This window comes from Danio rerio, chromosome 16, assembly GCF_049306965.1.
Source record: "Danio rerio strain Tuebingen ecotype United States chromosome 16, GRCz12tu, whole genome shotgun sequence".
Taxonomy (NCBI): Eukaryota; Metazoa; Chordata; class Actinopteri; order Cypriniformes; family Danionidae; genus Danio; species Danio rerio.
In genome coordinates this window covers 3355001-3380450 of record NC_133191.1, presented here as the reverse complement: position 1 = coordinate 3380450, position 25450 = coordinate 3355001, and the positions used below count along the sequence as shown (strand labels likewise).

The 25450-nt window shown below is 35.0% G+C and overlaps 1 protein-coding gene and 2 long non-coding RNA genes across 11 annotated transcripts in view; 1 reads left to right on the top strand and 2 right to left on the bottom strand.

The window, feature by feature from the left end:
• csf3r (colony stimulating factor 3 receptor) overlaps window positions 1-25450 on the top strand; it is an 83019-nt gene that overhangs the window by 20651 nt on the left and 36918 nt on the right. The gene's annotated exons all lie outside the window — the stretch shown is intronic.
• LOC141378140 (uncharacterized) lies at window positions 290-2553 on the bottom strand. Its single transcript, XR_012391904.1, has 3 exons — window positions 2108-2553; window positions 1805-1942; window positions 290-1713 (listed from the first exon to the last, which is right to left on the bottom strand). It is a non-coding gene; the product is annotated as an uncharacterized lncRNA (long non-coding RNA).
• On the bottom strand, window positions 11882-15839 carry LOC110437967 (uncharacterized). Of its 8 annotated transcripts, XR_011006632.2 has the most exons (9): window positions 15594-15839; window positions 15169-15228; window positions 14342-14493; window positions 13873-13924; window positions 12872-13056; window positions 12680-12787; window positions 12546-12605; window positions 12286-12454; window positions 11882-12189 (listed from the first exon to the last, which is right to left on the bottom strand). It is a non-coding gene; the product is annotated as an uncharacterized lncRNA (long non-coding RNA). The 8 variants fall into 8 exon arrangements; XR_012391895.1 differs by lacking the exon at window positions 13873-13924; XR_011006631.2 differs by lacking the exon at window positions 15594-15839 and having other exon boundaries at window positions 12546-12602; window positions 15169-15211.

The following is a 25450-nucleotide window of genomic DNA, read 5'->3' as shown; positions in this document are numbered from 1 at the left end:
TGAAACTTGCCTTTAGTACTTATTCATTGTTGCTCTTAGTTGTGTAAATTGCTTCCTTGTCCTTATTTGTAAGTCGCTTTGAATAAAAGCGTCTGCTAAATGACTAAATGTAATGTAAATGTAAATGGCTCCTATCGGCTTTGACTTTTGCATTGGTTAAGATTATATGTGACTGTCAGTGTAACGTGAATGAACCCCTGACATTTAAAGATATGAAGAGGTGAGCTGAGCAAAGAGACAACAATACCTTCATAGACAAAAGAGCAGGAAACATTGAATTTTTTTTTCTCCTTCTTATAGTATTCTAGTTATGACATATTTGTCGTGCACTTAACCTTTTGGGCTAGTTGTAGATGTGTTTGGAAGCAATTCATAACATTTTAATAATATTTTGGCAAATTGAATCGAATGAACAAAATGATTTGAAAAAAGATTCGTTCATCTTGATGAACGAGACTCAAAGATCCGAGTCAGTAAAATGAAAAGTTTAGATGCATGTCACTGATGGGAAGATGATAGATGTTTACTGTATGATGACCGAAATGGCCTTAAAAACCAAGCAGGGACCAGATGTCAACATGATGTCAGATTGACGTACCATAACGCCATGGGGACGTTGCATTTTGTTTGGAAATGAAAATCGGGTTGATGTCAGAACTCAACGTCAGACCAAAGTCAATGTCCAAACTAAAACCAACCAAATATCAACGTCTAATGATGTTATAGCTTGAAATTGTGTGGATGTTACCACTATGACGTCTATTAGATGTTGGATTTTGGTTGGCTTACCTGAGGAATAAATGTCAGTATTTGACATTAATATTATGTTGGTTTGGGATGTTGGCTCGATGTTGGATTTTGGTCACTTTCTACCACAACCTAAAATCAACCAAATATCAACGTCATTTGACGTCATTAATGGACATCAAAAAAACGTTGTCCTTAGACGCTGGTTAGCTATTGAATTTTGGTCACCTGACATCACAACCTAAATCTAACCTAATATTAACGTCTTATGATGTTGTGTGCCTGCTGGGCAATAACTAAATGCACTACAGAATGTTACGTTTACACACACATGCACAAATTACATGTAATCGCATCAGCTTTATACAGCGTAATACTCACTACTCTTGAGTACTTTTGAAAGGGCTACTTTTTACTCATACTTTGAGTAACATTTACAACAGATACTTTTACTCTACTTACACTACATTTTTAGGCAAGTAATGGTACTTTTACTTGAGTGTGATTTTCAGTACTCTTTCCACCACTGGTGGTATATTCCCTTCTGTAATCTGTCGTTGTAAATTCGTTTCGGGACTGGTACAAGTGTTTTGCATCTCGTAAATTGTTTTTCTAAAATGTAAATTTGTTTCGGCTATGGTAAAATCGTCGCTGCACTTCATGTCCCCCGTATATATTGGCTAAATTTGAACAAACAAATTAAGTTAAACATTACTATGTTTCATTCCTTTGTTTAAATTTAGCCCAAAAAATAGTCTGCAACCATTTACCTTTAAAAAATCCCAGAAGGAACTGTTTTACTACAAAACCACAGAGATATATTAAGATATATTGGGCTGTGTGTTTGGCAAGTTTACCCAGAATACAGAAGATGATGACAAAACTCATGCGAAAACTGTCCACATCAGCCTTTTCTGTGTTGTTTTGTCGCTCTCACTTCCCTCACAACCTTTTTGCTCATCTTTCCTGCAAAACACAACAGATCGTGATGAGAGGAGGGACGTGCTGTAATTGCTTGCAGACAGACTACGAGATTAGTGTCCTTTCAATATCTCACCATCGCACAGCCAGACATATATTTAATTGTGACAGATTTTTTTTTGGACATCTCTTCCCCTAAACTCTCCCTAGTTGCGGTGCAATTGGATCTTTCCAATAAGGCAATCAGCATCAGGCTTGGGATTTGGCACGGACTCTAAAAAGATACCAGAGAAAACCTCAGAAGCCAACTCATTTTCCTGACTGTCCTCTGTTCGTCCCATGCCGAGGGCCAGAAACATTTATAATGATCACAGATGCATCTTATTTGCTGTCAAACTTGGCTGCAGAAATATTAATAGACAGACACACAATGAATTACCTTAATCCTCCTCATGGCTGTCTGCGTAGCTGCTTTCTACTCAGACTTTTTTTTCTGTCATTCACTGTAAACAAATGCTTGGTTCACACAATTCCATTATGTTGTACCAACACAAGTTCATTCATTCATATTCTTGTCGGCTTAGTCCCTTTATTAATCCGGGGTCACCACAGTGGAATGAACCGCCAACTCACCCAGCAAGTTTTTACGCAGCTCATACACTACGAACAATTTAGCCTACCCAATTCACCTGTTCCGCATGTCTTTGGACTGTTGGGGAAACCAGAGCACCCGGAGGTGCTCCACATGAGGTGCTCTGAGAACATGCAAGGGAGAACATGCAAACTCCACACAGAAACGCCAACTGAGCTGAGGCTCGAACCAGCGACCCAGCGACCTTCTTGCTGTGGGGCAACAGTGCTACCTACTGCGCCACTGCGTCGCCCATCATGAGTTCAGTATCGAGATATTACGATGTAATGCATGACCTCTAATAAAGACATGCATAAACCTAAAAACACTCAGTACATGTTTAGCTGAGGATAAGCCGTTGTTTCAGGTAAATCGAAACTTAGAAAATTAGACAAGGAATCTAAAGAAAGGATGTTTAGTCTTGTCTTTCATCAGCCGCGCCGTGTTTCAGCCAACATTGTGCTCAGCATTTGAAAATAGGATGTAGATTTGTGGAGAAAATCACAGCGTTTATTTCCTCTGGAACATTTCTTTTTCCAAAAAAAAAAAAAAGCTTTTTGTATAGCCCCCCATTTCGCCGCACCAAACCACAGGTCCGAAAAGAACACAACCATTTGCAACGGCATTGCCTGAAGACAAAAGGAAATCAAAAAAACTCCCACCCTCTCCAGTGTGAAGTAATTATGGATATTTCATAATGGTAGGCTGCAATTGTCGCTTGCGTGATTATGTGGCACTTTCAAGCTCGTTATGTAAGGAGTACTTCGCAGCAATCAATGTCTGTTTGTGACTATTCATCGAAGCTCCAGCAAAGCTCTTCTATGGAATAGTTCCAGGACCAGGCCGTGCTACTGCACCATTTTATGGGAAATTCATTTAAAAAAATGCACAATGGATAGACAATTTTAAAGCATAATATATGTTTTTATATGCTATCCTGCTGCCTCATGCCAACACACTCCTCCCACCAGTGCTGATATACAGCCATATCGCACTTATACTCGTTTGATATTCATCATATATATTAATATATATATAAATATATTTACAACTTAATGAATTACATTGCATAATGTAGTCTCATTAGTAACTATTATGAACTAATAGTAATTAACACAGATTACTTTACCCTTTACTACAGTAAACTGTGTGCATATATATATATATATTCATTCATTTATTCATGTTTCCCAGAGATGGGTTGCGGCTAGAAGGGCATCCACTGCGTAAAAACTTGCTGGATAAGTTGGCGGTTCATTCCGCGGTGGCGACCCCGGATTAATAAAGGGACTAAGCCGACAAGAAAATGAATGAATGAATGAATATATGGAATACATGATTCAACCGTGTCATTATGGGCAACAAAATATTTAAACCCATCAATGAATCTTCAACCTGTGAGCTCGCTTTTTAGTACATCTATGAAAATCATGAAAATATTCAGTTCAATGCTTTTACATGTCTTTTGTTCTCTGATGGAAGTTGAACACCTGCACTGTTGCTGTAATATAGGATCACCTTTAATTTAGCGCTTCAGTGAGCAAGCCTGAAATAGGATTGGGAATCGTGTATGTAAAACGCATAGCATGTCAGACATTTTTAATTAAACATTACCTGTTACTTTGAAAATATAGTTCATCTTTTACAAACTTCTGAAGAGCATAAGAAATTCTGGATTAAAGCTCCGCTAGTATTGATAGATGAAACATAATTTAACAATGTTGATGAGCCCTAATATTAAAGCAGAAATAATCAGTTTTATACAAATATTCAACCCAGGCTAATTCTAAATGCATACCCTACATTTCTGGAGAGCACCACATACATGCCAGGAAGGTATTTTTTTTTTATTTTTGTTCTCGTGTAAATCCACCAGAGGCCGCTGTTTAGTTTCTTACTCTTACTTGAGTAACTTTTAAAATTGTTTACTTTTACTTGAGTAAAAATTTCTGCAAGTACTTGAATTGAGCGAAGCAGTGGCGCAGTAGGTAGTGCTGTCGCCTCACAGCAAGAAGGTCGCTGGTTCGATCCTTGGCTCATTTATCGTTTCTGTGTGGAGTTTGCATGTTCTCTCTGCGTTCGCGTGGGTTACCTCCGGGTGCTATGGTTTCCCTCACAGTCCAAAGACATGCTGTACAAGTGAATTGGGTAGGCTAAATTGTCAGTAGTGTATGAGAGTGTGTGAATGAGTGTTTGTGGATGTTTCCCATAGATGGGTTGCGGCTGGAATGAATAGATTGTGGATACTCTAACCACCTCTGCTAGCTACATAAATCGCGATCCCCAGAAATGTAAATAGGGGTGCGTTTTCAGAATGAGTCTATGTTTTTTTAATACAGGGGTTCTCAACTTGTTTGGCCATGGGACCCACATTTTTACATGGTCATCAAGCCACGACCCAAATGTTTAGGAACTGATACAATTTTAGTAATTATACTTTATTTGTATTTATTTGTTAGCATAAACAAGTAGTTACGGATACATCATAATAAATTCACCAAGACTTACAAATAAACTATTTTATTGCTGTCATTTAACAAAATGGATCAAATTATAGAATATTACAAAGTAAAAATGACAAAAACTGTTAATAATAAACTGTTAATAAAACACGTTTTCTGGTTTCTAAATGTTTTAATTTAGAAGGTTTCATCCTCTCGTATGAGAGCACCTCACTACATATGACACTGAGGCTTTAAGTCTTTTTTGTCGTCAATATATATTTCCATACTTTACATATTCTGGGTCGTACTTGCGCTTGATATATTTGTTGCAATAATTAAATGAAATTTCACATGTCAAACGGTAGGGTTGTTGCGCATGCATTTCAAAATAAAAGTCCGGTATAAGCAAAATAAGGAAAAAATTTTAACTTTTGTTGTTGTTTTTTTAACACACACTCCGCGACCCACTGAAGATGTTCCCGCGACCCAAGTTGAGAAACACTGGTGTGAACAAGAGGTGTACTTTGATAGTCGTTGGCTGCTAATGTAAATTCACCATTTAGGATTGCCAGGAAAATTATATGTTTTTAGGAGAAAGTCAGAATGTGAGAATATAAAACCAACTTTACCCCAATATATCTTCTCAAAAAGAGGAATGCCATCCTCTGAATTGCAGCATGTGCATATATAAGCCTACAATCTATCCATTAACATGTGTTTAGGTCAGGGGTCGGCAACCCAAAATGTTAAAAGAGCCATATTGGACCAAAAAAACCAAAAAAACAAATATGTCTGGAGCCACAAAAAATGTAAAGCCTTATATAAGCCTTATAATGAAGGAAACACATGCTGTATGTATCTATAGAGCCTAATCTCACTCTCAACTCGTCATATACTGACGCTTGGTCAGGAACCCTCGGCGTAAGTTATTGACGCACAGGGTACCCCTTTAGCGTCACATTTAGACGTGCAGGGATTCCCTATAGAATCTGTACCTGAGCCTGAAGCGTCATAGGGAGACGCTGGAGGCTCGTATAATTACCAATAGATGTCAACGCACTTTTTAAAACCTGATTTACGCCAATTATCGCAGTTTTCTTCTTTTAAAAATATGTAATTTTTATTTTGTTCATGAAAAGCGTCTGTAAACTGGGTCGAAACTACTGTATGAATAAACTTCGGTCCACGTGACATCCCTTCACGGTGAGTTTAACGCCGCTCTGCTATTGGTCAAACTGCATCAACGGTGAGTTCTCAGATGAGTTCAACTGTCAACATTAAATATTACGTTAATGCTGCATAATCTATTTTTATTGGAGATTAGTTGGTGTTTATAAATATGTTATCATTTACTTTATATTTAATGAGTGAAAATATATTCGGTTGTCCAGTTTAGGTTAACTATAAAACTATACTACTAATAAAACTTTGATTCATTCATATTATTTATTATTTTTTTACTTTAAAAAATATTACATTTCAAGTACTAAGTTTAAAAATGTTTTCGGCTGATCTTTTTTCATTTTTAAATTATTCATTGAAGTTGGGGTCATTGTATGTGGCGATCTATTTTTTACAGTCTATGCTCGCTATCCCAAGGTTCATTGCGATCCCAAGGTTCACTGCGGTTTTCCACAAGGTAAGTAAAAAGTAAACAAATAAAGACGATTTGTTGATAAAGCATGTACTGTAAACTAGCGACGTTATCTAATTACATCAAGTTCATTTATTAAAAACATATTTTTCTCACATATAACGTTGGTCATGCATTAGAACAATATATACATTTTAAGATGAGGAACAGTGCTAACACATTGTTGTTTTCCACAATAGAATTCGTGCAAAATCTATATATAATATGCAATATGCAACTCTAATAATACAAATGTATTCGTAATTGTTTCAATATTAAAGAACATCAAATGTTTCCAAAGGTTTAAAGGCTACATTGTAAAAACAATTATTTTCTTAAAACACACACACACACACACACACACACACACACACACACACACATATATATATATATATATATATATATATATATATATATATATATATATATATATATATATATATATATAAACATAACAAAAGCTCAAGTATAACTTAAGCTGATGTATGTCACAATGAATATCTTACACTATTACAAGTATAATTTGGCCTTTACCAATTTATTTAATAAAAGAAATAATCTATCATCTCTAAATTGTGGTAAAGAGGCACAACAAGCTGTCTTCTTTGTCAAATATTATGTCAGTCAGGATGGCAATGGTAAAACTCAAGGATTACCTTGCACCTTCTCAGAAATTTACCATTGATCATATGTATTACAAGTGGCTGGATTGTTTTTAACACAAGCAACGTTTTTTAAATCATTATCTTAAAGAGATTAAGGCTCATTTTGGACTACACTTACATTACTTTACAACTGCTTAATGCAGTACTGATGTATCTAGTAGTTTAGTGGGTTTAACAAATGTCACATCTGTTTTTATTCATTTTAGATGCAGAAACATTTGACATATGAATTCATCTTGACTAAGGGTAAGGTTTTTGTTCAGAATTAATCATTATTTAAAATCATTGTATTTTCTTTGTTATTATGTACAGCTTTTAAAAGAATGTACTTTCTTTTAATAAAAAACTCTTCACAGCACTTCATCTGAACAGTCACAACCTCACAGAGCTGCACAACTGCCCCACTCAAGATCAGTGTTGAAGCTGGAACCTCATCTTGTGTACAGCAAAGGCAGAGCTGAAAATTCACTGTCTGTCTTGTATTGTGTGGTAAGTCATAGTTTTATTTTTTAGTTTTTTATTGCAACACTAAGTAGTCCATTATGTGGCCAATATGATATAAAAGGCCTAAAATGGGACTGACGTGATCATTGTTTTGATTTCTAGATAAGTACTTATGGGGCTACACATGCAGCTGAAGTTAGCTTCATTGAGTAGGACATTTCTTTCAGTATACTCTTAAAGAGATTCACCCAAAAATGAAAATTCTGTCATTAATGACTCATACTTCACTTGTTCCAAATATGTCTGAGTTGCTTTCTTCAGTTAAACACAAAAAATTATATTTTAAAGAAAGATGAAAACCTGCAAACATTAACTTCCATGGTATTTGTTTTTTCCTACTATGCATGTCAATGTTTTCAGCTTTTCAGCTTTCTTCAAAAACTTCCTTCATGTTCAACACAAAGTAACTTGGAAGTTTTTAAAAAAAGGTTTACAACCACTTGAGGGAGAGTAAATAGTGATTCCTTTAACCCAATCTAGTTGACTTTACTAGAAAATTGTATAGAAACCCAGTGGCTTAAACCCCTTACATTTTATACAGGGTACAACTTAACAGCCATACTTGAATTAAAATATTACTGTAAGTCCAAGAAGATTGTAAAGGTTCTAGGTTAATTTAAAGAGGGCTGTTTAGTTTCACCTTGTGTAAAAACATAAAGGGTTTAAGGCAACATTTTCCATGCAGTTTTTTTTATAAAGTCAACTAGTTTGAGTTAAGAGTGTAATGGGCTTCAGTAAAAGCAGTGAATCATGCAGGCATGAAATTAATGTTTAGCCATGTAAAGCAATAAGCTTGTTATAATTTAGAAATATTTTCAGGGTGGAGCACTGTATGCTGTAGTAGTTTTCATATAATTGATGAGTCAAACATGAGATGTGTTTTCAATTGCAAGAAGTGAATTAACAATATGTTCATCAAGATTCAAATCTTGCATCTTATATTTTTTAAGGTTTTGGCCCAATAATACCCATATTCTGCTATTTTAAAAAAAACTTGCTGGAATTTGTGTCAGCATTCCCTTCAATGAAAACTACAGCAGTGGACATCAATGGTGATAAAAATGTATGAGAAGGATAATGGTGTTCATAATGAGAAGTGCAGTCACTATCCTGATCTCTGAGTTTGTAGAACTGACAGATCTGCTTGGAATACATGGAAACATGCTGGAAATGTTTAACTTATTATACAGTTAATTCAAGAGTGCCAGGTTTAATGACACTTTACATATATAAATAAATATCACTGAACTTTCTAAATGAAACCTAACACTCATTCTTTGTTCAGTAATGATATTGTGCACTTCTAATACTTTACAGTGGCAAAACCTGGAATAACACATGGGAGCCCTCCAGGAATTCCTGACACTTTACGCCTAAGTCTCCTCATGCTAACCGGATTGCAATATGACAGTCTAGTCAGCATAAACACCTGGACTCACCAAGCACACTTTGGTTCTCAGTGTTTTGTACAAATTGTTTTTGCTATTCTTCAGTAAATACTTGAATATGTTTTGAACTTATTCTACTTTTGATGTTTAAGTTCAGAAAGTTGTTATTATAAACATAATTTGCATTTGTCATTAACTTGACTTGTTGTTGTTGTGAAAGCTGTTTATTATAATGGCATTTCCAAAGGCATTATTTGAAAAAGATTTTTTGCAGTGCAGTTTTACTTGAGCTTGACATACCAGATGTATGACATGAATAAATATCACAAAATAAATATAATAATGATAATACAAAATATAAATTTCCTTCAATTATAATTGTTTTTAATCATTTATATATGTATGGTAATATATTATTGCATTAAAAACTGTTATAAATATATATATTTTTGGTTTTTGCATGTTTGCGTGATTTTTGTTTTTTGTGGCATTATAAATAAATTATAAATGTTTCATTAAAAATGTATTGTGTTTATTTGCATACTCATTTACAATGAACTACTATTTTTACTATTTAATGGGCACTATATTTGTCATTTAAGTTTGACATATATTTATATTTGTATACCTACAGGACGCAGTGTTTAGTTACAGGAAATGCTGGAAATGTTTTCAAACATGATGCTTTTTTTATTTTATTATTCGTTTCAAATTTAGTATACTGCCTATGATCTGGTTTTACTATGATCATTTTGCACATCAGGTTACCCCCACAAAGGAATCTCACGATAAATATACATTTATATTTTTAATAAGACACTAAATAACATGTAATATTAATACACATTTTGATATTTAAGTTATATTATAACTTAAAGGTTATTATAATCTACCTTCAACCGGAAGATTACCAAATAGAGACAAAGTGTGACGTAGATTGCGACATTGTGATTGGACTATAACTTCTAAGCCAAATTAAAAGATCCTTCGTGTTGCTAACTATGTTTTGCTAACTTTGCCACTTTACTAACAGTGTCCTTTATCAATGAGTTATCGCTGTGTTTCAAATAGTTACCGATTAACCAAGATCGTAACCCTAAACTTAACCCTAACTACAGCTTTCAATGAACTACAATTTGTAGCGCCATGTCTTTCCCGTCCCATCTATACAGCGACAAAGGATTGTGGGTAATGTAGTTTAAAGCCTTTTTGAAATAAAATGGAACAAATACTATTTTTAATGAACTAAAGACTATCTGAATAAGGTCATTGTGCATATATTTATGAAATATATGAATGCCAGACATAAATTTGTTATTTTACAATGAGTATTTTTTTAAAACAGCTTTTATTGACTTGATCAGTATATATCAGACTATTATATCCAACATTATTTATTGAACATAGCATAGATAATAGTCTTGCTGATATTCTCTCACTCATTTCTCGTTTGAAATGTGAATACTTTTTCCTTTTCTACGGGGCTCTACTCATACCCTTTGAGTAAAAGGGCAGTTAACATATGTAGATGTATTATCTTCAACATGGACAAGAAATTGTATTGTCACATGAACAGTTGTGGTAAAAAAAAGCTGTAAAAATAAGCTAAACATTAGTATCCTCTTTAATCACAAGTTATTAGCAATAGTGATCTATGTTCATCACAAATATTATAAGTTCAGTTTAATATGTGTGGATGTAATTCTGTAATTGTGTTTCATTAATGGTCATCATGTGATGTTTAATTGTTTTCACTTTATTTGAAATATGGATAAAAGCTCTTAAAATATGTAAATGTTTATAAATATAACTTTTTTTAAAGACATGTATTTGTTTGAAAACCACTCTTTATCTGATTATTTTTACTTTCTAAATCTTCAACAGTTTGTGTAACAGTATGTTTTGATGACAATGGATGAACTTTGTGTTAAATAATGATTCCACATCATGTCTTTGTCCTGCATGTGGGTTAATTTGTTAATTATTTTCTTTATGATCAAATGATTTTAAGATTTGCTGCATTGTAAGAATCATGAAAATAGTGAGAAATGAGGTAACAATGACGATAAGATATCCTTTCAAATGCTGTGAATAGTTCAAAATGATTAAAAATACATAGCCATGAACCAACAAAATAAATATGCAAACCTTTAAATTATCTAAACTAGAAGTAAAAAAAGTTCTGTGCTGTACTTATAAGTTACTGTGAAGTTCTATGTCTACAAAAAATACATATTTTATTTTACTTTTTGGCTTAGTCCCTTTATTAACCAGGGGTCGCCACAGCTCTATGAACCGCCAACTTTTCCAGCATGTTTTTATGCAGCAGATGCTCATCCAGCCGCAATCCATCTCTTGGAAAATATTTTATTTTTTTATTTTTTATCTTGCATTCAATAAAACATTATACAAAGTTATTTTTTATTTTCAGCATAACAACAGTGGCACTGTTATCTCACAAGTACAGTAGTTTTTTGTTAGACATTCTAACAAATGAATACAAATGTTTCAAAGTAAAGACAAAAATAATAGGAGATTAAATTTTTTTTTTTTTTAGAAAAATCCATGAGGACCAAATAGATCCATCAGATCTTTGATGTAAATCATAGGTTAATTTGTTCAGAGGTAGAAGTCTGGTTGCCTGACTCAGCCACATATTGACTGGAGGTATCTGAGCAGTGGACCATAATAATGTAAATTTTTTGGCCAAGTATATGCAAAAATTAAATTTATCATAAAAATGTATCATAAAATTAATATTTTAAAAGCTCTTAATGTCATTTAATGTAATAATTTTATTTTAATATAGAGTTCCTTAAATCGTTATATGTTGTAAGCAGTTAGGCATACAATAATGCTCTTAATTTACAACACTGATTGATTTTAGAGGAATGCTTACATACTGTACATATCTATGTATTTAAAAAAAAAAGAGAGAACAATTTGGTTATAGATGATGAAAATTTTATTTTATTTTTTTTTTACAGATTTTATTACATGCTTTAGATTCAGGGTTAAGGTCATCCTCTTCTGGATTACAGTAAAAGAAAATCCACAGTCAATGTCAAACTCATCAGCTGGAGCTTTTTTAAAAAAATGTATGTTCTCTGCTCCAGCCAAAACTTGCAGGTACCTTGCAGGTCTCTAGATTGCACCATCGTATTGTTGTTTATTTCTCAGTTATTTTGTTGCTTTCTGAGAATGATGATCCAAAGACCTTTTAACCCCTCTTCGTTTAGGCCACATGTCGAATCTTAAAAGAAGAACACAACAACATAAAAATATATTAATATCCTTTGAACTGGGTAACCTTATGCTTATGTCTGTGCCAAATAATACAAATACATACTTTTCAGTAGCAAACAAGCAGGAAAGTTCTTTGAAGGAACCAGGATGAGTTGAAAGGTATTTATAGTGGTTGGCCATCTCTGCCACAAGAATCCTCTGCTTCTCCTGAAGAATCCTGACTAGCAGGATGATGTTGAACACCCTTCTCTTTGTTGTTAGACCGACAGTGTCTGAAATGTATTCATTAGAAGAAAGTTGTATCACATGGATTATACATCAACTTTTAAAGAATCAAAACTGACAGAAGTCTAGTGTACATACCATGCCATAAGACGAAGACATCCATATCACTTCTGTTTTTTGTTGTCTTTGCTTCTGCTACTGAAAAAATGACAATAATAGTAACACTTACAATTTTTCATGACTACATGTAATATTAATAAGAATTTCCTCACCCTCTGCCCACTCCTCTACGTCACAGACCAAAGTCTTCCAACTGGTTTCCGGTCACTGCCAGTTTCATGGATTCTGTTTTCCAACTTGCTTTGCAGAGCTGTTGCAGTCTACAATAATAAGCAATCAAAAATCACAATACTATTCAAATAGGTTACTGAACATCTAAAACAAATTCTACTGGATATCGTTACCTTCTGATATCAATAGGTCAGCAAGATGACCAAATTGTTGAATATCTGCTAATTCCAGCACATGACCATGAGAGTTACAGTAGCATGTCTGGTCACTGCAATCCTATAGAAGAAATATTGCACTGTTCAACCTCCTTCCCAAAAGTAAAACCAGGCATATCCTGGTATGCCTCACTCCATTTCACCTGGTTAACATATACAAACAAACAAACAAACAAACAAACAAATAAATAAATAAGTAAACCAATAAGTTTTGGCATTTACCTGTAGATCAGTTTAAGATAATCATATAGCTCATCTATCTCAGATATAAACTCATGTGATTAGGCATGAAACACACTAAAATCATGGGCTTAAAGATGGTGCTGAAACTTTGGACAGCTTTTTGCAACTCTTTGGAGGTAGTGTCATTAGTTGATGTAGTCCACAAATCTTCCTGTCAATTCTTAATCCTTAGCTGTAAATAAACCTTCAAAAATGCCAGTGTTTGAAAAAGGAATGAAACAGTACAGAACAAGTGCATAACAGTTTCTATCTTCTAATCTAATTTTCTTAGGTGAACATCACAGAGCTGTTTTCTTGTTAATTTAGTTTCAACACATACAGTTTAAAGTACCTCGTGCATTCTTGAAATGGTTATGCTTATGGTTCATATCTACTTAAATTGGCAGTATATCTAGTGTGGAAGCAGAACAGATGAAGGGCTCTTCCTTGCAAATACTATCCACCTTGTATTGCACAGACTCCCACTCAAGAATATCTCAGAAAAATGTCTGCTGAGATCTTAGCAGTCCATTAAAAATAATTATACCAACATCTTTTCCACCAATGGAAAGAATATAAAAATACTTTAGGATATATTAATACTTGCATGACCAAATCTGAGATAAAAAGGCCATCAGTATGCCTTAGTTTAAATAAAACCAAAATTTTACTCTAGCCCACTGTCACCTAGGTCTACAGATACAGGGACTAATGGAAACAATGAAGTACACACTGACAGTCACTGGAGCAAGGCCCTCTCACAGTTGGGAAGATTGGAGTTCCTATGAGCTGTACCAGATAAAAACAACAAAAAAATGTACATTTATAACATTTCTAACTTATCCTAAGACTAGTAGACAAGCAGCATAAGCAGTTCTAATTTCCTAAACCCCAATGTGGGCAGTTGATGGCCTATAAGGTGTCATAAAATCAGACAAAACAAAATACTTTCTGAAAAAGAAAAAAAATGGTTGGCCACTATCAACACCCAGAACAATTAGTTTTAAACAGTTAGGCCACAATATTTTGTGAGCTTATGCTGTAGTTTTTTAATGTTTGTCATAAACAATAGTAATAGTAAAACTAATGCGTCTCTTTCTGTTATTACAATAGTAGTGAAAGAATAAATGCATTTTATCTCATACAATCATATATGCCTAAACAATGTAGATATTTAATATACATGGGATGAAAAACTTCACTAACCCTTGACTGATTCCAGAGTGGTCTTGGCCTTCCTTACATGGTGGTGCTTTCTGCAGATCACCAAGTTGTCATCAAAACTTGAGCTTATAATTGAGATCTTGATGATAAATCTGAGTATTGAGGAATCACTCATGGTGATAGGCAGAAACAGGCTGAAAGACACAAGAATTAATCAAACAAATATAAATGTGTTAACAGAGATAGAGAGAGAGACAAGTGCAATTTAACATATAAACATGGGTAAAGTGATTTTACTTTTTGCTTATTAGAAAACAAAATTGGATTTTTAAAGAAATCTAAAGAACCTGAAAAGAGCAAAGAAAAAATATTCATATCTGAACAGTGAACACCTTATAATGTACACCTGTATATATATATATATATATATGTGTGTGTGTGTGTGTGTGTGTGGTAGATTAAGCTATTTTTTTGTTTAGTTTTGTGTTGTACAATGAATAAAATGTGCTCAGACAGGCAAAATATCTGCCTTTTTTCTTTAAAGGCATGGAAAATAATTGTTTTTACAATAAACCTTTGGAAACACTTGATGTTCTTTAATATTGAAACAATTACGAATACATTTGTATTATTAGAGTTGCATATTGCATATTATATATAGATTTTGCACGAATTCTATTGTGGAAAACAACAATGTGTTAGCACTGTTCCTCATCTTAAAATGTATATATTGTTCTAATGCATGACCAACGTTATATGTGAGAAAAATATGTTTTTAATAAATGAACTTGATGTAATTAGATAACGTCGCTAGTTTACAGTACATGCTTTATCAACAAATCGTCTTTATTTGTTTACTTTTTACTTACCTTGTGGAAAACCGCAGTGAACCTTGGGATCGCAATGAACCTTGGGATAGCGAGCATAGACTGTAAAAAATAGATCGCCACATACAATGACCCCAACTTTAATAAATAATTTAAATGAAAAATATCAGCCGAAAACATTTTTAAACTTAGTACTTGAAATTTAATATTTTTTTTAAGTAAAAAAAATAATAAATAATATGAATGAATCAAAGTTTTATGAGGCATAGTTACCCTAAACTGGACAACCGAATATATTTTCACTCATTAAATATAAAGTAAATGATAACATATTTATAAACACCAACTAATCTCCAATAAAAATATATTATGCAGCATTAACGTAATATTTAATGTTGACAGTTGAACTCATCTGAGAACTCACCGCTGATGCAGTTTGACCAATAGCAGAGCGGCGTTAAACTCACCGTGAAGGGATGTCACGTGGGCCGAAGTTTATTCATACAGTAGTTTCGACCCCGTTTACAGACGCTTTTCATAAACAAAATAAAAATTACATATTTTTAAAATAAGAAAACTGTGATAATAGGCGTAAATCAGGTTTTAAAAAGTTTGTTGACATCTATTGGTAATTATACGAGCCTCCAGCGTCTCCCTATGACGCTTCAGGCTCAGGTACAGATTCTATAGGGAATCCCTGCACGTCTAAATGTGACGCTAAAGGGGTACCCTGTGCGTCAATAACTTACGCCGAGGGTTCCTGACCAAGCGTCAGTATATGACGAGTTGGGAGTGAGAACGTGTTGATCTATATTAGCTATATTAGCCTACTATCAAAATGACTAAGTTGGCTACAAATACATAATGAGCCTTCATGATTAAATAGCCACTGAAATCAGGTGGTTGGTGTTTATTTTGTTGTCATTAAAACACTTCAGCACAGCCTCTTGTCTTTTAGTGTTATTAATCTGATCATTTCTTCTTGCGGCCCATCAGAGTTCACATACCTGCATAAAAGCGCATTGAATATCAGTCACATCACAGGCAATTGAGAATGCTGGCACTGAATTAATGTTCTTGGTTTGCTGATCGGTGATGTTACCTACCATTTTAATAGCCCTTTCCTTCACTGTCTTAGTGGAGAGAGGTATATCTTTATTTTTTTGTATTATCTTGGTTTTGTTTTTAAAGTTTGCAAATAGGTGTTCTAATATGTCATACCATCTTTGAACGGTTTTCCATGCTTTATTATCTCCTGGTTTGTTTACAACAGCCACCTGCCTGGCATCCCACCCTGCTGATAGAAACGTGTGTCGCAGGCTATGACGCAAATCTTCATTGACAGAAATGTTGAAATTAAATATTAATTCTACACACTTTTACAGCATTTGAAAACGTTAAAAATGTTTGTCCTCCTATAGAAATCATATTAAAACAAAAAAATATATTAACCTCCCCCATCTATTTGCATTTTCAAACATTTTTGAAAAAGCTCCAGGGAGCCACAAGGGCAGCGCTAAAGAGCCGCATTCGGCTCTAGAGCCGCGGGTTGCTGACCCCTGGTTTAGGTAGACCATCAGAGGGATCTTTATTCTGGACCTCATGGTTGTTAATGAATTATCTATTTGATTGGCTCCGACTGCAGTCACCTGCCTGCTAAAAGCCAGATCCATTTCATCACTGTCAGAGCATCCAATTCCTGACAGCATGATGCATACCAATGAAAGCTTGAGCGTGTCTTTGTTGATGTAATCAATAATCACAATATGGTGTTCCTGGCACCATCTGTTTGTGCCTCATTAAAGGTAGAGCAAGTGTCCTGTGCTCTGTAGTGCACACTGTGTCCTGATAAGGGGGCTGAAATACGGAAAGAGCAACTGGAAGTCATAGAATCTGTGTGGTGTCTCTAAACTCCTTTAAGGATGCTGGGGACCGAGAGATCTAACAATGCAGAGTAACACCAGTGCACTGCAAAACCCATTAAGTTAAGGTAATTCAAACCATTTGGGGAAACCGATTGCAACAAACCAAAAACTAATCCTAATGAGTACTGTGAACTTAATCCATTTGAGTAAAAGAAGCAATCTGAGCACAGTAAAACCCAATAAATGAAGAGAACTCCAACCAACTGAGTACTGTAAAACTCAATAAGCTAAGGCAACTCAAACCATTTGAGGAAACCGATTGCTGCAAACCATTTGAGTTTAAAAGCTAATCTATACGAGTACTGTGAACTTACTCCATTTAAGTTGAAGTATTTAGGTATTTATTTAACTCATTACCTTCAACACTGAGTTCAAAACTCTTTTTAAATGAGTAGAATTAACTTTCAGTCAATTTAACTTTCCGTTTACTACACTTTTTTCATTTGATAGTTGACTGTTGGGTTTTGCAGTGCAGAACAACCTCATGACACGCAATGCCTAAGGGTGCTTTCACACCTGCCCTATTTAGTTCGATTGAATCGCACTAGAGTTCGTTTTCCCTTTTGGTGCGGTTCGTTTGGGCAGGTGAGAATGCAGCAATCGTACTTGAATGCGAACCAAAAGTGGACCAAATAAGCGTACTGAGACCTGCTTGAAGAGGTGGTCTCGGTACGCTTTCAAACGAACCCTGGAGCGGTTCGTTTGTGGTGAGAACATGATCCGTACTAAAACAGGTCTAACCGCAAAAAGTACTGCGCCTTTTGGACTATTCCAGCTGCCGTATGCCGATGCGCTGTGCATTATGGGATATGGAGGAAAAATATTTGTTGACAGAGCTTTACCAACAGAGAGAGAGGGGAAAACATTACCTGATGGATTGTTGGTAATATTTCCGCAAGATGACCATGTCGCAGTTTAGCTAAATTAATTCACGCCTCCTCCTGAAGTGACGAGCGATGCATTAAAACCCTGTTTTCCAGCCGCTGCTGTGGTTTATTCTCAAAATGTATAGTTTGTCTAAAGCAGAGATACAATCAGTCAGCGCAGTCGTCCCTCCATAGTAAAAATGACATTTTGTGTCTGCTGGTTTTGTTTACCTGCGGGAGTTCATTGGCATTTTCCCGCACCTGAATTCTGACCAATCAATAAGCAGTTTAGGAAATATGTTCAACAACATCTGGCCAATGAGAGATGAGGATTTTGTCAGATGACTGCATTTTGTTTTTTTTTTCAACTGGTTCGGACCAAAGCCAGCAGTGTGGTGTAAAAACGACCCAAAGATGGCAGAAAATGCAACAATGTATCAGTTATATCTCCAGAGAATGATCGCTGGTTATCGTAACATACGTAACATACAGATGTGAAAGCACACTAAGAGACTAAGAGAATGTCTACTGTATGTTGACTGAAATCACCAAATGACCTTAAACAATCTGGTTTTAAATCTTCTTAGTGCAAATGTTGTTACGCATACATAAATATAATAGCTTATAGACATACTAAATGCTGATAACATCTAAAAAACTTTATTTTCATTTCATGACATCTTTAATACACAATATATCCAGCCTGATCTCACGAGGAAACATAAGTATTTTACGTTTTGGCAGTTTAGTGGCTAATTCGTACAAATTCGTTCGAGTTCAGTCATACAAAATTGTACGATTTTAAAAAGGAGGTGTGGCACCTAACCCCACCCCTAAACCCTACCGTCATTGGGGGATGAGCAAATCGTACTAAAATCTACGAATTAGATTGAACGAATTCGTTTGTATTAGCCACTAAATGAAAAAGTTACGAATTGCCGTGAGATTCTGTTGATGTATCCCATCCATTGACATGTGCCAATGTAAAATATAATAAAAGCACTTTACCTCGCCTGTCAGCTTTGTGTAGTGGTGCAGAGAGTAATAATGATACAATCTTTATTTCCTCTTGTTGTTGTGCATGTTAAAGCTGATAATGAGCACTCACTGTGCACCGTATATCTTCAGAAGCCACATTTGAGCTTACAGCCAAACCTTTGCATCAGTAACTTTTCCCTGAGTTTGAAGTGCAAAGCGGTCACGAGACCTGATTAATTAGTCCCCGGACGCAAGCTGATACACAGTGGCCAGACACACTCTTTCAGCATTTAAATGAGCCGTCATACAACACAGCATCCTCAAACTCGCTGACACAAATTACGGCTCAGGCCATGTGGGCATATCAGTTTGAGAGATACTGTTTTCATTGTCTGCCCAAAGGCTTTTTACTAATTAGGACTGAACGTAAAGGTGGTACGGTATCGGCCACAGGTAATTATGATTCTCCTATGTGTGTCTTGTGTATCTTCTCTTTCTCTCGTTCACCTTTGCCCACTTTGCTTGGTAATAGAGACAGATGTTTGCTGTTGCCTGACTCCACATGATCAGCTGCAAAATTAACAGAGACTTTCAGAGAATTTCAGCTCTTCTGTTAAATGAATTCAGTTCCTGTTGTGTCTTATGTTTCGAATTGGTGCATGTGAGATTTGTGAGCCAAATATTTTAGACCCTATGAACAAATAAGTGAAGACCAGAGGGGTATTGCTCAAAGGTATAAGGGATTAAGCTGGGATTTTGAGGCAATCCTGGCTGAATTTAGCTTTGACTCATTGCATGAAAGCAGGCTAAATTAAGCTGAATTAAGTTACTTAACTAACAAGCTAACAACCAAGGGTGCGTTTCCAAAAACCATCCTTAGCCAACTTAGGTCGCAAGTTCTGTCGTTACAAACATTGTTTGTTGATATGCCGTTTCCCAAATCTGTCATTTCAACAAACATTCGCAAACTCTGTTGCAAACATGTACAATTGCGACTACACCTCTAGAGCTGTAGTTAGAAACATAATTCCTGGCTGTGTTCTATTCCCATTTATCTCCCCTATGCCCTATTCATTTAGAACGTTCCAACATTTAAACTTGAAAGGATTTATTTAAAAAGCATTAAGGTCATCTCTCTTAGGTGTAATTTGCTTTCAAAGTATTTTTATTCTTCATATTGACATCTGCGTTCCCTTCGCAGCGCCTTTTGAAAACATTGATGTCATTTTGAACACAGCCGTGGCTCATGACGAAAGCTATATGTGACCTAATATTTAAAAGTGGAATTTACGTTACCTCTTCAAAGATTGTGAAAACAAAAATATATAGCATACATTAATGGTTTTAACTTATAGTAGGTTATTTATTATCTGTTATTATTATCTGTATTGTTTATGACATGGGCCTGTTGGTTAGAACATTTCTGCAGTGGTTTGCATATGTCAAATTGTAAAATTAAAAGTTGTAAAAAAAATTTTTTAAAATATAATTAAACAATATCCTTCTTAATAATAATAATAATAATAATTATTATTATTATTATTATTATTATTAAGTAGATTTTATTTTTTCATTTTTTATCAAATAGCCTACTGTAAATTAGGCCTACCCCATTAAAGATATATGATTTGTGAGATTAGAAGTTAACTTAGTGATTTTATATGGAATATTCTCAATAATTGTTCTTAACAACTGAACAACTGAAGTAGGATCCACATGCAGGTTTATTAGAATCGTCAGGCAAGCAGTGGTCAAAACAGGGGCAAACAGATGTATGGGGGCAACACGGAATCACAGTCGAATACAGGCTAGAGGAAAGAAAGGCAGACGGCAGGGAAAGACAAAGAGGTTAACAAGGCTAACGGTGGGTACACAAAATAACAAGACTGGGAAACGCGTTGTAATGCTGCTGTGACAGATAACAAGACTCAGCAAACTGAAAGGGTGAATGTGTGGCTTAAGTAGTGTGTGCAATCAGTTTCTGACCATCCTCAGGTGGTGCGAATGTAATCAGTCTAGATGAGTAAGCATGTGTGTCTGGGCGAAGTGCATGCATGAATATGTAGTCCATCAAAGGCGGAAGTGTAGTCCATAGTTGTTGTGATCTAGTGGAATTCGATCGCTGGTAATCGTGACAATAATATTTTGAAAGGAAACATACAGTTGGTCAGAATTATTCACCCCGCTTGGATTTTTTTTCTTCTTTTTTTGAATATTTCCTAAATGATGTTTAGCAGAGCAATGCATGTTTCACGGTATTTCCCATAATATTTTTTTCTTCTGGAGAAAGTCTTTAATTTTTATTTTTAAACTGCATTTTGGTTTACGCCTTTAAACTGTCCTTGTGGGAATTCTGAAGGTGTCCCTTTGGAGATATTACATTCTTGTTCTGCTCAGTCCACAAATAGGTGCCTGTCTTGGCCTGGCTGTTCATCCTCGGTTTCCCATCACCTTCAATTTTAAATCCATTATTCGGTGTCCTATTTTTTCAAATAATAGAAGGCCACGTTAATTGCTAAAGTATGGGGACAGGATAAAGGTGAGTGTCCAATTACAGAATTAAATCAAGTCCCTGTTTAGCTTGTCAGCGCTGACAGAAATAATTCTGGTGAATTATTAAATGATTCCACTGCGTTGTGAAATAGGTGTCTCCTCATATTGAACACACTGGCCTTCTCTCTCCGTCATTTCTGAAACTTTCATCCTTATTTTTTTCTTCTCCAATTATAAAAATATGCTTGTTTATAACCTTACTGCTAGCTTGGTTTGATCGTAGATTGCATTTTAAAATGGAGTAAGAAAGCTTTTAATACATTTAAATCTTAAAACAAAGTGTTTAAATTTTGAGGGTGAAATTGCAGAAATATATGAACTTACAAGTCTAAGTAGTACAATATAGCTTACTTTATCAAATAGATGTGTACTGGTCAAGATTTAATGAAGTATTTTTGTTATTTTCTTATGATTTGCATGCTTCAGTTAGGCTATTCTGTAACTGTGTATTTTAATATTAATTATTACTGAAGCCAAATCTGGAGCTAATCTCACAAAATAACTTATGATAACGGTCCAAAATTAGCACATCCAAATTTATGTTAGAGAAAAATAGGAAGTAAAAAATGTGAAAAGAGCAAAAATCAAAAGAAACAAAAAAATTATCAAATTCTGATTGAAATTTTGTAGTTATTAATTTATTTTCCAGTATTTCACATTAATTTAAATGTATAATCTTTTTATTTCTGAAGATGCTCGGTAACTAAAATAATATTTAAATAAACATATGTTTAATGAATCTGAATTTGTTCAAACGCATCACCTTACACCACGGGTGTCCAAACTCGGTCCTGGAGGGCCGGTGTCCTGCAAAGTTTAGTTCCAACCCCAATCAGACACACCTCGGCTAGCTAATCAAGCTCTTACTAGGCTTATTAGAAACATCCATGCAAGTGTGTTGGAGCTAAAATCTGCAGGACACCGGCCCTCCAGGACTGAGTTTGGACACTCCTGCCTTACACCTTACTAGTACCAGGTTGGACTCCCTTTTGCCTTCAGAACTGCTTTAATCCTGGCATAGATTCAACAAGGTACTGGAAATATTCCTCAGACATTTTGGTCCATATTGACATGATCGCATCACACAGTTGCTGCAGATTTGTTGGCTGCACATCCATGATGTGAATCTCCCATTCCACCACATCCCAAAGATACTCTATTGGATTGAGATCTGCTGACTGTGGAGGCCATTTGAGTACAGTGAACTCATTGTCATGTTCAAGAAACCAGTCTGAGATGATTCGTGCTTTATGACATGGTGCGTTATCCTGCTGGAAGTAGCCATCAGAAGATGGGTACACTGTGGTCCTAGAGGGATGGACATGATCAACAACAATACTCGAGTAGGCTGTGGCGTCGACACAATGCTCAACTGGTTCTAATGGGCCCAAAAGTGTGCCAGAAAAATATACCCCACACCATTACACCACCACCACCAGCCTGAACCATGTGCACCCAGTGTGGTCTTCTGCTGCTGTAGCCCATCTGCCTCAAGGTTGGACGTGTTGTGTGTTCAGAGATGCTCTTCTGCAGACCTCGGTTGTAACGAGTGCTGATTTGAGTTACCGTTGCCTTTCTATCAGCTGGAACCAGTCTGGCCATTCTCCACTGACCTCTGTCATCATCAAGGTACTTGCGCTCACAGAACTACCGCTCACTGGATATTTTCTATTTTTCAGCCCATTCTCTGTAAATCCTAGAGATGGTTGTGCGTGAAATTCCCAGTAGATCATTAATTCCTGAAATGCTCAGACCAGCTCGTCTGAAACCTACAACCATGCCACGTTCAATGTTACTTAAATTCCCTTTCTTCCCCATTCTGATGCTCGGTTTTAACTGCCTAAATGCATTGAGTTGCTGCAATGTGATTGGCTGATTAGAAATTTGCACTAATGAGCAGTTGAACAGGTGTAGCCAATAAAGTGGCCAGTGGGTGTATATTGCCTATAAAAATGGAGTTTATTTAAGTAAGTTGAGCACTATATAATTTCATTTTATGACAGTTTTTAGTTTCATACTTAAAACGAACTTTAAATATATATATATATATATATATATATATATATATATATATATATATGCATTTCTAGCTTAAAGGATTGGTTCAAATAAACACTGACATATTGCAGTGTATCCAAAGTTAACTCATCAGTTAACAGCCTCATCACCGATATTATTTGTCCACATCCGCAATGCCTGAATCATCTCAGATTGAATCTCCAGCAAGAACGAGACAGACTGCTGATCAGGGGATGGCAACATATGGGATCTTTTGGACCATAAAATCGGAAAGACATTGAAATTCCCTGTTGTCTTTGCTGAAGCGGTATAGTGGAGGTTCAGCTGTATGCAAGTAAAGCATATATCAATAGAACAAATGATGAGCTGAAATATGGGGCCACAGCAGACCTGCCGCCTTTATCACTTCCATTTGGCCTTCCAATTTCAGCATCATCTGGTCCATGTGAAAGGATATTCTCAAAGGCAGGAAAAGATCTCCGCCAAAATTGCTTAAACGTAATTGACTCCTAAAGTTCAAGAAGTTGATCTGGAGATATGGAAAAGCTTATTTCTCTCGTGGCTGCACTACATTTCATTTTGTTTAGCTCCGCCTGTTATAATCTCGCTTAACTTCGTTCTATAAACTGAACATAAAAATGTAAATAAATTTAAAACTTGGCTTTGAATATGTTCTTGGTTTTTCCTTGCAAATTGAACATTTTCAATCGCAGGTATTCTGTGTTGTAGATTTTTTGCTATTTCTTTAATTCAGTTCAAGTTGTTTAGCACTTTGCACAATGTTTGTTCTGAAGCAGCTGTACAAAAGGTCTACATTATTACACCTAAAACCAAAAGCAGAGAGAAAAGGTGTTGAACTATACATATATAATCTGCACAATATTATAATAATAATAATAATAACAGTTAAAAAGTAACATTTAATCATTTTCACAATGCAACTTTAAGATACAGTAAATTACTGTAAAACTGTCCTACAGTAAAATACAGTTCATATTACAATTCAGTGCGTCAGTAACTTACTGTAATCATTTACAGTAAAATATTGTATTTACATTTACTATTCCAAATTATCTACCTTATATTTTATTATTCACTATTGTATATATTTACTGTAAAATTTGGTCATTTTCACAATGCAACTTTAAGATACAGTAAACTACCGCATAACTGTCCTACAGTAAAATACAGTTCATATTACAGTTTAGTCTGCCAGTAACTTACTGTAATCATTTACAGTAAAAATACTGTATTTACATTTACTACTCTATTTATCTTGCTGTATATTTATACACACTATTGTATAAATTTACTGTAAAATTTGGTCATTTTCACAATGCAACTTTACGATACAGTAAGTTACTGTATAACTGTCCTTCAGTAAAATACAGTTTATATTACAGTTCAGAGGGCCAGTAACTTACTGTAATCATTTACAATAAAATATTGCATTTACTATTCCATTTATCTTGCTGTATATTTATATACACTATTGTACATATTTACTGCAAAATTTGGTCATTTTCACAATGCAACTTTAAGATACAGTAAATTACTGTATAACTGTCCTACAGTAAAATACAGTTCATATTACATTAAAATACTATGTAATTTACAAAACTTGTCCCTTCAGGATGCTGAATTCGGTGGTTTTGTGTATGCTATCAAAGTTTAATACTGCAGAGTTCATACACTTTTGCACAGAGACACTGTGTTATGACAAACTCTCATTTACCAGCCATCTTGTCTTCTCATTGTTTCATATTATGGTTCTAACAATTACTATCACCTTACCTTCGCGATTTCATGACAAGCCATAATCTCGAACAGAACAAAATGGAAAACTGTCCAAGACTGTAAAGTTCACAATAGGGTTTTTATGTCTTTGATTAATTAAAGCAGGCTCTGCTTCCTCAATGCCAGCCTCACACCACTCCAGACGAACATCTCCACCTGAAAAGCCCTTTCAGAAATAAAATAAAT